The following is a 10,199-nucleotide window of genomic DNA, read 5'->3' as shown; positions in this document are numbered from 1 at the left end:
CCTTTTGTGTGAAAGGTGTAATGCTTATGAGTTTCTGCCATCTTGCTGTCTTGAGCTAGCTGACAGGTTGTAGATGGCAGAGTGGACAGATGAAAAAAACCCTGGGACTTAGATGTGGTTGTGAAGGCACTGAATTAACCAACCATGGAGACAGCCCTGCCCCCACCCCACCTAGGGACATCTTACCATGCAAGAGAATAATTGTTGTGTAAGTCTTTTGAGGTAGGCTTTTTCATATATGGAGCTGAGAGAATCCTAACAAATACAGGGAATGCATGCTTACAAATATTATAGAGGTAAGCTTGAATCAGCCCTAATCTTTTTTAAAGAATGTACTTTATCAGTAACAAATTACCTGTGATGTGCCTGACAACTGATCACAACGCACAAGTGTTTCGTGGTCCTGCCATTCAGAACTGGGCTGTGTACTAGCAATGAAGGGAAGGCAACAGGCGGGAATAGCTAGAGAAGAATACCAAACTCAATATATTTCCCCAAATTGGAAGTCAAAGTAACATTCTATTGGACATGGAGACTGCTATAAAAAAGCATCATCCAAAAACTCAGAGTAGATCCAGGTTTTGTGGAGCTTGACAATTTGGGGGTCATTTTTTAAGAAAAGAAATTTCAAAATTACAAATGCAAAACCATCAAGAAATCGAGAACTGCTCAGGGTCTGAGATGTTACACAACTTGCAAGCTAACAAGTTAGCTCAACACAGTTTCATGGGGGCTGGCAAAAAACAGGAGGCTCCTGGGTCAAAGGCATGGACACGTGGAGAGGCAAGTAAGTCTCAGTCTTTTTCCTGCCAAGACACACTGCCTTGCCCTCAACCCCCAAGTTTTACTATATAACTGACATATAACATTGTTTTAGTCCAAAGTGTGAAACATAATGATTGGATATTTTTATATGTTGTAAAATGATCAACATAACAAAGTTAACACCCATCAAATCCCATAGTTAGGATTTTTTGTGTGTAATGAGAACTTTTTTTTAACTTTTAGCAACTTTCAAATATACACCACAGTATTGTTAACTACAGTTTCCATGCTGTACATTACCTTCTATGACTTATTTATTTTATAACTGGAAGTTTATACTCTTTGACCCGTTCACCCATTTCACCTACTCTTACCTTGCCACCTCTGGCAACCAACAATCTGTTTTTTGTATCTTCGACTTCACTTTTTTTAGATTCCACATAAAAATGAGATCATACAGTATTTGTCTCTCTGACTTATTTCACTTACCATGATACCCTCAAGCTCCATCCTTGTTGTTGCAAATGGCAGGATTTCCTTCTTTTCAAAGGCTGATTTATGTTCCATTGTGTGTATGTGCAGGTAACAAATTTCTTATCCATTCATCCATTGATGTAAACTTCACTTGTTTCTATGTCTTGGCTATTATAAACAATGCTGCAGTGAACATGGGGTGCAGATATCTTTTTGAGATAGTGCTTTCCTTTTTTTGGATAACTACCCAGAAGTGGAATTGCTGGACCAGATGGTAGTGCCATTTTCAATGTTTTGAGGAACCTCCATACTGTTTCCCACAGTGGCCACACCCATTTATATTCCCACCAAAAGAAGGACACATTTTATTAGTTGAGTTTATCGCTTTATTACTCCTAGCACAGCAAGCAACATGAGCAACATATTCACCTCAGTTCCCTTTGTCCCCAAGTCCCACAACTGCTGTGGGACTGGGTCCAGGCAGATGCTGGACAGAGTGGGGTTTGTAAGGCAGCTGACGAGCCTCAGGCTTGGGAACCCCGTCTTTCACAGGGATGCAAACAAACCTGCCCAGCCTTTGCCAGGAGGGAGTCATTGTCTCTATTACACTGGTCAGCAGATAAATCCTCCCTCTGGCTTGAAGGGAGCCAGGATCTTATTCTTCCAAGTTCATTTGCTATAAAAACATCCCTGAAAAGATTGTCAGGGACAAATGTTGTCAGTGCTCCTGCTTACAAGATGTGCAGAAGCATAAGAGACCCACAGAAAATTATCTCCCCCCAAAATTAGGTAAAATGTAAATATTTTTTCTGAATGATAAACAACTCACAAATTGAAAAGAGCTATAAATGCTCTGAACAAAATTTTAAAACAGTATTTTCTTTAATGAATTGCCTGAATCGTATCTGTAATTTTTTTTACTACATTTGTTGGCTGCATACGTTGATTATATGAAATAATTTTGTAACATCTTTTACAGAGAGAATTGAAATGCAGTCTTTCTTCTAGCGTGGTTGATTGGAATTTTTAACATTTTGTTACTGATAGTTGGAACAAGTAAAACACATGAGACTTCATATCCAGACATACTCTCTGTTCACAGTTCTGCTATAGGTTTTTCCTACAAACACAGGAATTCTGATCGACACCATTTTCATTAAAAAAGAAAACAAAATGTATCATGTGTTTATAATTGTTTACACTGCTATTATTTTAAAAAAAGATTTATTCATTTATTTTAGGGAGGGGGCGGGGGAGGAGCAGAGGGAGAGGGAGAGAGAGAGACTCCCAAGCAGACTCCCAGCTGAGCGCAGAGCCAGTGTCCATCCCACCACCATGAGCTCATGACCTGAACCGAGATCAAGAGTCGGTCGCTTAACCAACTGAACCACCCAGGTTCCCCATCTACACTTCACTATTAAGAGCATCCTTTACTGGAAAGAATTCCACTTTGCTTGGGCACTGATGAGGAATGAATTTTCCACTTATAATTTTGTGCTTCTGATTATTGGAAGAACACTCCTCAGATGAGTTTCTGGCTGCACTTGCCACTTCCCCTCCAGTGTCCATGTATTTTTGGTGCCAGCTAGCAGGACATGTTCTAATTGCAATATGACTTCTGAAGATGAACCTTGGTGTCACGTTAGTTGGCATAGCAGTCAGAAAGCTAATTCTTTCCCAGAAATTAATAGCATAGTAATTTGATTGTACATATAAGTGACTGCAATCCACATAGTATAACCCATTAAGCCTAAACTAAAAATATGCCCAGTTCAATGTCCCCATAGGTATGGCCACTCAAATGCCACATGACACACAGGGAAGTGAGATGGAAGGAGAGAAACTTCGGGAAGAGGCCGCAGCCTTAAGAAATTGCACTCAAGTTATTTTCCTCTAAACTTTACAGACCCTTGGTTATGAGAACACAGCGCTGGGATCACTCCCAGGTCTCTGCGAACAAAGGATCTTAAAGCTTAAGCTCTGTATGATAAATCTTCAGCTGCATAAATTCCAACTCCATGCTTATATATTAACCAAAATCAAAATCTTTTCCTCCTTGTTACTCAATTAAGATGAATAAATGTCTCAAATATGAATGTATAAAATATATTTACATTTGAAAAAGACATCTTTTATATTTGGGGATTCTCAGTAAGAATTTGTTGACAAGAGAGAGTTAAAAATTTAATGTGTGAATAATCAATAGAGTCAACCCTGGAAAATATGGGAGATTGAGTGCTGAACTTTTCCTCAGAGAAGGGGGTGGTGGATGGTGATAAATACTTTTGCAAGAGGGAAGAAGACGTGTCAAAGATGCTCAGGGTCTCTTAACCAACATTATGTTATTATCTCTATGAAGTCCAAGGCCAGATCAAGACCTTCAGAAGCCCTAAGCTCTGGAGAGTGTGTCATCCACCAGTGCCTTCTCTGTATGTACTGGAAAAGACAAAGCAGATGAAATGTAATATAAATATATATTATTAAATTCAGCTAGATAGGTACCAAACCATTCTGAACGCCTACAAAACTCAACAGGTGATTGAAGTAAAGAATAGCAACAATTCTCTGAACAGAAAAGTGATACTTTCTGGAAGGTAGGTTGTGCAGAGAAGTGAATACGAGGCCATATTTAGGAAGATAGATGGTGGGGGGAGGGGGCCTCCGTCACCACCCACCGGCAAGTGATAAACCAACACAGCACAAAATCGGAACTTTTAGAGGTCTGCTCCGCTGAGGGACGTCGCACCAGTGGCTAAGTGGGGGTGGAACCCTCCCTGGGACAGTGTGGTCTCAGGACCCCTCGGGGTCACAGAAAGACCAGAGGTGCCCGAGTGCGGCAGAGCTCCCAGGTATCAGAGCGGGGAAGCCGGCTTCAGTGAAGGAGCGGAGGCCGGGCTTTCACTTTGGGGTTGCCATAAACCATGATCCGCAGCACAGTCAGGCCTCTGCTCTTCCAGCCGGGACCCAAAAAGCGGCAGATCCGGGGAGACTCCCCTTCCTCTCCCGGGAGGAGCGGCGCGGAAGGGCACCGCAGAAATCTGCTGGGTTTGGAGACTCCACACCGAGTTGGGTGCCAGAGATAGAAACGCTCTGTCACAGGCCGGTGAGCACGGAGTGCGGCTGGAGACCGGGGAGACAGGAGTGACTGACTGCTTTTCTCTGGGGTGCACTGAGGAGTGGGGCCCCCAGTTCTTGGCTCCTCTGGGTCAGAGACTGGGAGGCCGCCATTTTCACTCTGGTCCTCCAAAGCTACGGAAAGCTTGCAGGGAACAAAAGCTCCCGAGACCAAAGCCAAGCAGATTATTTAGCCTGGATGGGCAAGGGCGGGGCACTTCCACCTCTGGCAAAAAACATTTGGGAACCATGGCAACAAGGCCCTCCCCCAGAAGATCATCAAGAACAGCTAACCAAGACAAAGTTTACGGATCAATAAGAAGGGCAGAACTCCAGTGCTAGGGAAATAGAGCACATAGAAATCATGGCCTTTTTCCCCATGATTCTTTAGTCTTTCAAAGTTAATTTTTTAAATTTTCTTTTTCTCTTTTTCAGCCAACATCTTATCAATCCCTTTTTAAAAAGATTTTATTTATTTGACAGAAAGAGAGAGCAAGAGACAGAACACAAGAAGGGGGAGTGGGAGAGGGAGAAGCAGGTTCTCTGCCAAACAGGGAGTCTGATGTGGGGCTCGATCCCAGGACCCTGGGATCATGACCTGAGTCGAAGGCAGATGCTTAATGACTGAGCCACCCAGGCATCCCTTAATCCCTTTTTAAAAATCTTTTTTATTTTTCATTTTTAGAGTCATTTTCTCTCCCTTCATTGCAGTTAACCTTATTTTTGGTATATACATGTTGTTCTCTCTTTAAAATTGGGGATACAGTTTCTTCTAACAGACCAATAGATACCCTAAATCTCTAGTGTATGGCTTTGTTCTACTCTCCTGCCTTATCACATTTTCTCCCCCCTTTTTTTAAATTACACTTCTTTCTTTTTTCAACTAATTTCTTATCTTACCAATTCCTTTTATAAAATCTTTTATAATTTTCATCTTTACAGTCACATTCCATCCCTTCATCTTATTTACCTTAATTTTTGTACATATATGTTATTCTTTCTTTAAAATTGAGGGACACAGTTTTTCTAACAAGCCTAAACATGCCCCAAATCTAGTGTGTGTCAGTGATCTATTCACCAAACTGGTCATATTTGATCATATTCTTTTTCTTTCTTTCTCTTTCTTTTCCACACAGTTTTGGGACTCTTCTGATTGGTTTACTGTATATTATTCTGGGGTCGTTATTACCCTGTTAGCATTTTGTTCTCTCATTCATTTATTCTCCTCTGGAAAAATGATAAGATGGAAAAAATTCACCTCAAAAAAAAAAAAAAAAAAAAGAACAAGAGGCAGTACCGACTGCCAGGGACCTAATCAATATGGACATTAGGGAGATGGAACTAGAGTTCAGAATGATTTTAAAGATACTAGCTGGGCTTGAAAAAAGCATGGAAGATAATAGAGAAAACTTCTCTGGAGAAATAAAAGAACTAAAAACTAACCAAGGTGAAATAAAAAAGGCTATTAATGAGGTGCAGTAAAAAATGGAGGCTCTCAATGCTAGGAAAATGAAGCAGAAGAAAAAATTAGTGATATAGAAGACCAAATGATGGAAAATGAAGCTGAGAAAAAGAGAGATAAACAACTATTGGATCATGAGGGCAGAATTCGAGAGATAAGGGATACCATAAGATGAAACATCATTAGAATAATTGGGATCCCAGAAGAAGAAGAAAAAGAGAGTGGGGCAGAAGGTATAATGGAGCAAATTATAGCAGGAAAAATTCCCTAATTTGGGGAAAGAAACAGGCATCAAAACCCAGGGAGCAGAGAGAACACCCTCAAAATCAATAAAAATAGGTCAACACCCCGACATCTAATAGTAAAACTTACAAGTCTCAGAGACAAAGAGAAAATCCTGAAAACAGATCAGGACAAGAGCTCTGTAACCTACAATGGTAAAAACATTAGATTGGCAACAGACCTATCCACAGAGACCTGGCAGGCCAGAAAGGACTGGCAGGATATATTCAGAGCACTAAATGAGAAAAATATGCAGCCAAGAATACTATAAAATGCAAGACTGATATTGAAAATAGAAGGAGAGATTAAAAAGCTTCCAGGACAAAAAAAAAACTAAAAGAATTTGCAAACACAAAACAAGCCTTACAACAAATATTGAAAGGGGTCCTCTAAGCAAAGAGAGAGAGCCCAAAGAACAAAGATAATATACAGTAACAGTCACCTTACAGGCAATACAATGGCACTAAATTCATAACTTTCAGTAGTTACCCTGAATGTAAATGGGATAAATGCCCCAAGCAAAAGACACAGGGTAGCAGATTGGATTAAAAAAACAAGACCCATCGATATGCTGTCTGCAAGAGACTCATTTTAGACCCAAAGACAGCCCCAGATTGCAAGTGAGGGCAAGGAAAACCATTTACCATGCTAATGGACATCAAAAGGAAGCTGGAGTGGCAATTCTTATATCAGACAAATTAGATTTTAAACCAGAGACTATAATAAGAGATGAGGAAGGACACTATATCTTATTTAAAGGGTATATCCAACAAGAAGCTCTAACAATAGTAAATATCTATGCCCCTAACATGGGAACAGCCAATATATAAGCAAATTAATAACAAAAGCAAAGAAGCACATCGACAACAATACAATTAACACCCCCCCCCCGAAATGGACAGATCACCTAAGCAAAAGATCAACAAAGAAATAAAGACTTTAAATGACACACTGGACCAAATGGACTTCACAGATCTATTCAGAACATTCAATGCCAAAGGGATGGAATACACATTCTTCTCTGGAGCACTCTACAGAATATATCATATCCTAGGTCACAAATCAGGTCTCAACCAGTACCAAAAGATTGGGATCATTCCCAGCCTATTTTCAGACCACAATGGTTTGAAACTAGAACTCAATCACAAGAGGAAATTCAGAAAGAACTCAAATACATGGAGGCTAAAGAGCATCCTCCTAAAGAATGAATGGGTCAACCAGGAAATTAAAGAAGAATTTAAAAAATACATGGAAACAAATGAAAATGAAATCACAACTGTTCAAAATCTTTAGGCTGCATCAAAGGCAGTCCTAAGAGGAAAGTTTAGAGCAATACAAGCTTTCTTGAGAAACAAGAAAGGTCTCAAATACACAACGTAACCCTACACCTAAAGGAGCTGGAGAAAGAACAGCAAATAAAGCCTAAACCCAGCAGGAGAAGAGAAATAATAAAGATCAGAGCAGAAATCAATGACATAGAAACCAAAAGAATAGTAGAACAGATCAACGAAACTAGGAGCTGGTTCTTTGAATTAACAAGATTGATAAACACCTGGCCAAACTCATCAAAAAGAAAAGAGAAATGACCCAAATCAACAAAATCATGAATGAAAGAGGAGAGATCACAACCAACACCAAAGAAAAAACAATTATAAGAACATATTATGAGCAACTCTATGCCAGCAAATTAGATAATCTGGAAGAAATAGATGCATTCCTAGAGATATATCAACTACTAAAACTGAACCAGGAAGAAATAGAAAACCTGAACAGACCTATAAACACTAAGGAAATTGAAGAAATAATCAGAAATCTCCCAACAAACAAAAGCCCAGGGTCAGATGGCTTCCCGGGGGAATTCTACCAAACATTTAAAGAAGAATTAATACCTATTCTTCTGAAACTGTTCCAAAAAATAGAAATGGATGGAAAACTTCCAAACTCGTTTTATGAGGCCAGCATTACCTTGATCCCCAAACCAAAGACCCCATCAAAAAGAATTACAGACCAATATCCTTGAAGAATATGGATGCGAAAATTCTCACCAAAATACTAGCCAATAGGCTCCAACAGTACATTAAAAGGATTATTCACCACGACCAAGTGGGATTTATCCCTGGGCTGCAAGGTTGGTTCAACATTCACGAATCAATCAACGTGATACAATACATTAATAAAAGAAAGAACAAGAACCATATGATCCTCTCAATAGATGCAGAAAAAGCATTTGACAAAGTACTGCATCCTTTCTTGATCAAAACTCTTCAGAGTATAGGGATAGAGGGAACATACCTCAATATCATAAAAGCCATCTATGAAAAACCTACAGTGAATATCATTCTCAATGGGGAACAACTGAGAGCTTTCCCCCTAAGGTCAGGAACGCGGCAGGGATGTCCACTATCACCATTGCTATTCAACACAGTATTAGAAGTCCTAGCCACAGCAATCAGACAACAGAAAGAAATCAAAGGCATCCAATTTGACAAAGAAGAAGTCAAACCCTCTCTTTGCAGATGATATGATACTTTATGTGGAAAACCCAAAAGACTCCACCCCAAAACTATAGAACTCATACAGGAATACAGTTAAGTGGAAGGATATGAAATCAGTGGCATTCCTCTACACCACCACCAAGACAGAAGAAAGAGAAATTAAGGAATTGATTCCATTTACAACTGCACCCAAAATGGTAAGATACCTAGGAATAAATATAAACAAAGAGCAAAGAACCTGTACTCATAAAACTATAAAATACTCATGAAAGAAATGGAGGAAGACACAAAGAAATGGAAAAACGTTCCATGCTCATGGATTGGAAGAACAAATATTGTGAAGATGTCAAAGCTACCTAGAGCAATCTACACATTCGATGCAATCGCTATCAAATTCCATCCACTTTTTTTAAAGAAATGGAACAAATAATCCTAAAATTTGTATGGAACCAGAAAAGACCCCGCATAGCCAGAGGAATGTTGAAAAAGAAAAGCAAAGCTGGCAGCATCACAATTCCGGACTTCCAGCTCTATTACAAAGCTGTCATCATCAAGACAGTATGGTACTGGCACAAAAACAGACACATCGATCAATGGAACAGAATAGAGAGCCCAGAAATGGACCCTCAACTCTATGGTCAACTAATCTTTGACAAAGCAGGAAAGAATGTCCATTGTAAAAAAGCCTCTTCTACTAATGGTGTTGGGAAAATTGGACAGCCACATGCAGAAGAATGAAACTGGACCATTTCCTTACACCACACACAAAAATAGACTCCAAATGTTTGAATGACCTAAATGTGAGACAGGAGTCTATCAAAATCCTGAAGGAGAACACAGGCAGCAACTTCTTCGACCTCAGCTACAGCAGCTTCTCCTAGAAACATTGCCAAAGGCAAGGGAAGCAAGGGCAAAAATGAACTATTGGGACTTCATCAAGATAAAAAGCTTTTGCACAGCAAAAGAAACAGTCAACAAAACCAAAAGACAACCGACAGACTGGGAGAAGATATTTGCAAATGACATATCAGATAAAGGGCTAGTATTCAAAATCTATAAAGAACTTATCAAACTCAACACCCAAAGAACAAATAATCCAATCAAGAAAGGGGTAGAAGACATGAACATTTTTCCAAAGAAGACATCCAAATGGCCAACAGACACATGAAAAAGTGCTCAACATCGCTGGGCATCAGGGAAATCCAAATCAAAACCTCAGTGAGATACCACCTCACACCAGTCAGAATGGCTACAATTAACAAGTCAGGAAACTACAGATGTTGGCAGCGACGCGAAGGGGGAACCCTCCTACACTGTTGGTGGGAATGCAAGCTGGTGCAGCCACTCTGGAAAACAGTATGGAGGTTCCTCAAATAGTTGAAAATAGAGCTACCATATGACCCAGCAATTCCAGTACTGGGTATTTACCCCAAAGATACAAATGTAGGGATCCGAAGGGGTACATGCACCCGGATGCTTATAGCAGCAATGTCCACAATAGCCAAACTGTGGAAAGAGCCAAGATGTCCATCGACAGATGAATGGATAAAGATGTGGTATACACACACACACACACACACACACACACACACACACACACACACACA

Source organism: Neomonachus schauinslandi, chromosome 14, assembly GCF_002201575.2.
Source record: "Neomonachus schauinslandi chromosome 14, ASM220157v2, whole genome shotgun sequence".
Lineage (NCBI taxonomy): Eukaryota > Metazoa > Chordata > Mammalia > Carnivora > Phocidae > Neomonachus > Neomonachus schauinslandi.
This window is presented reverse-complemented; position numbering follows the sequence as displayed.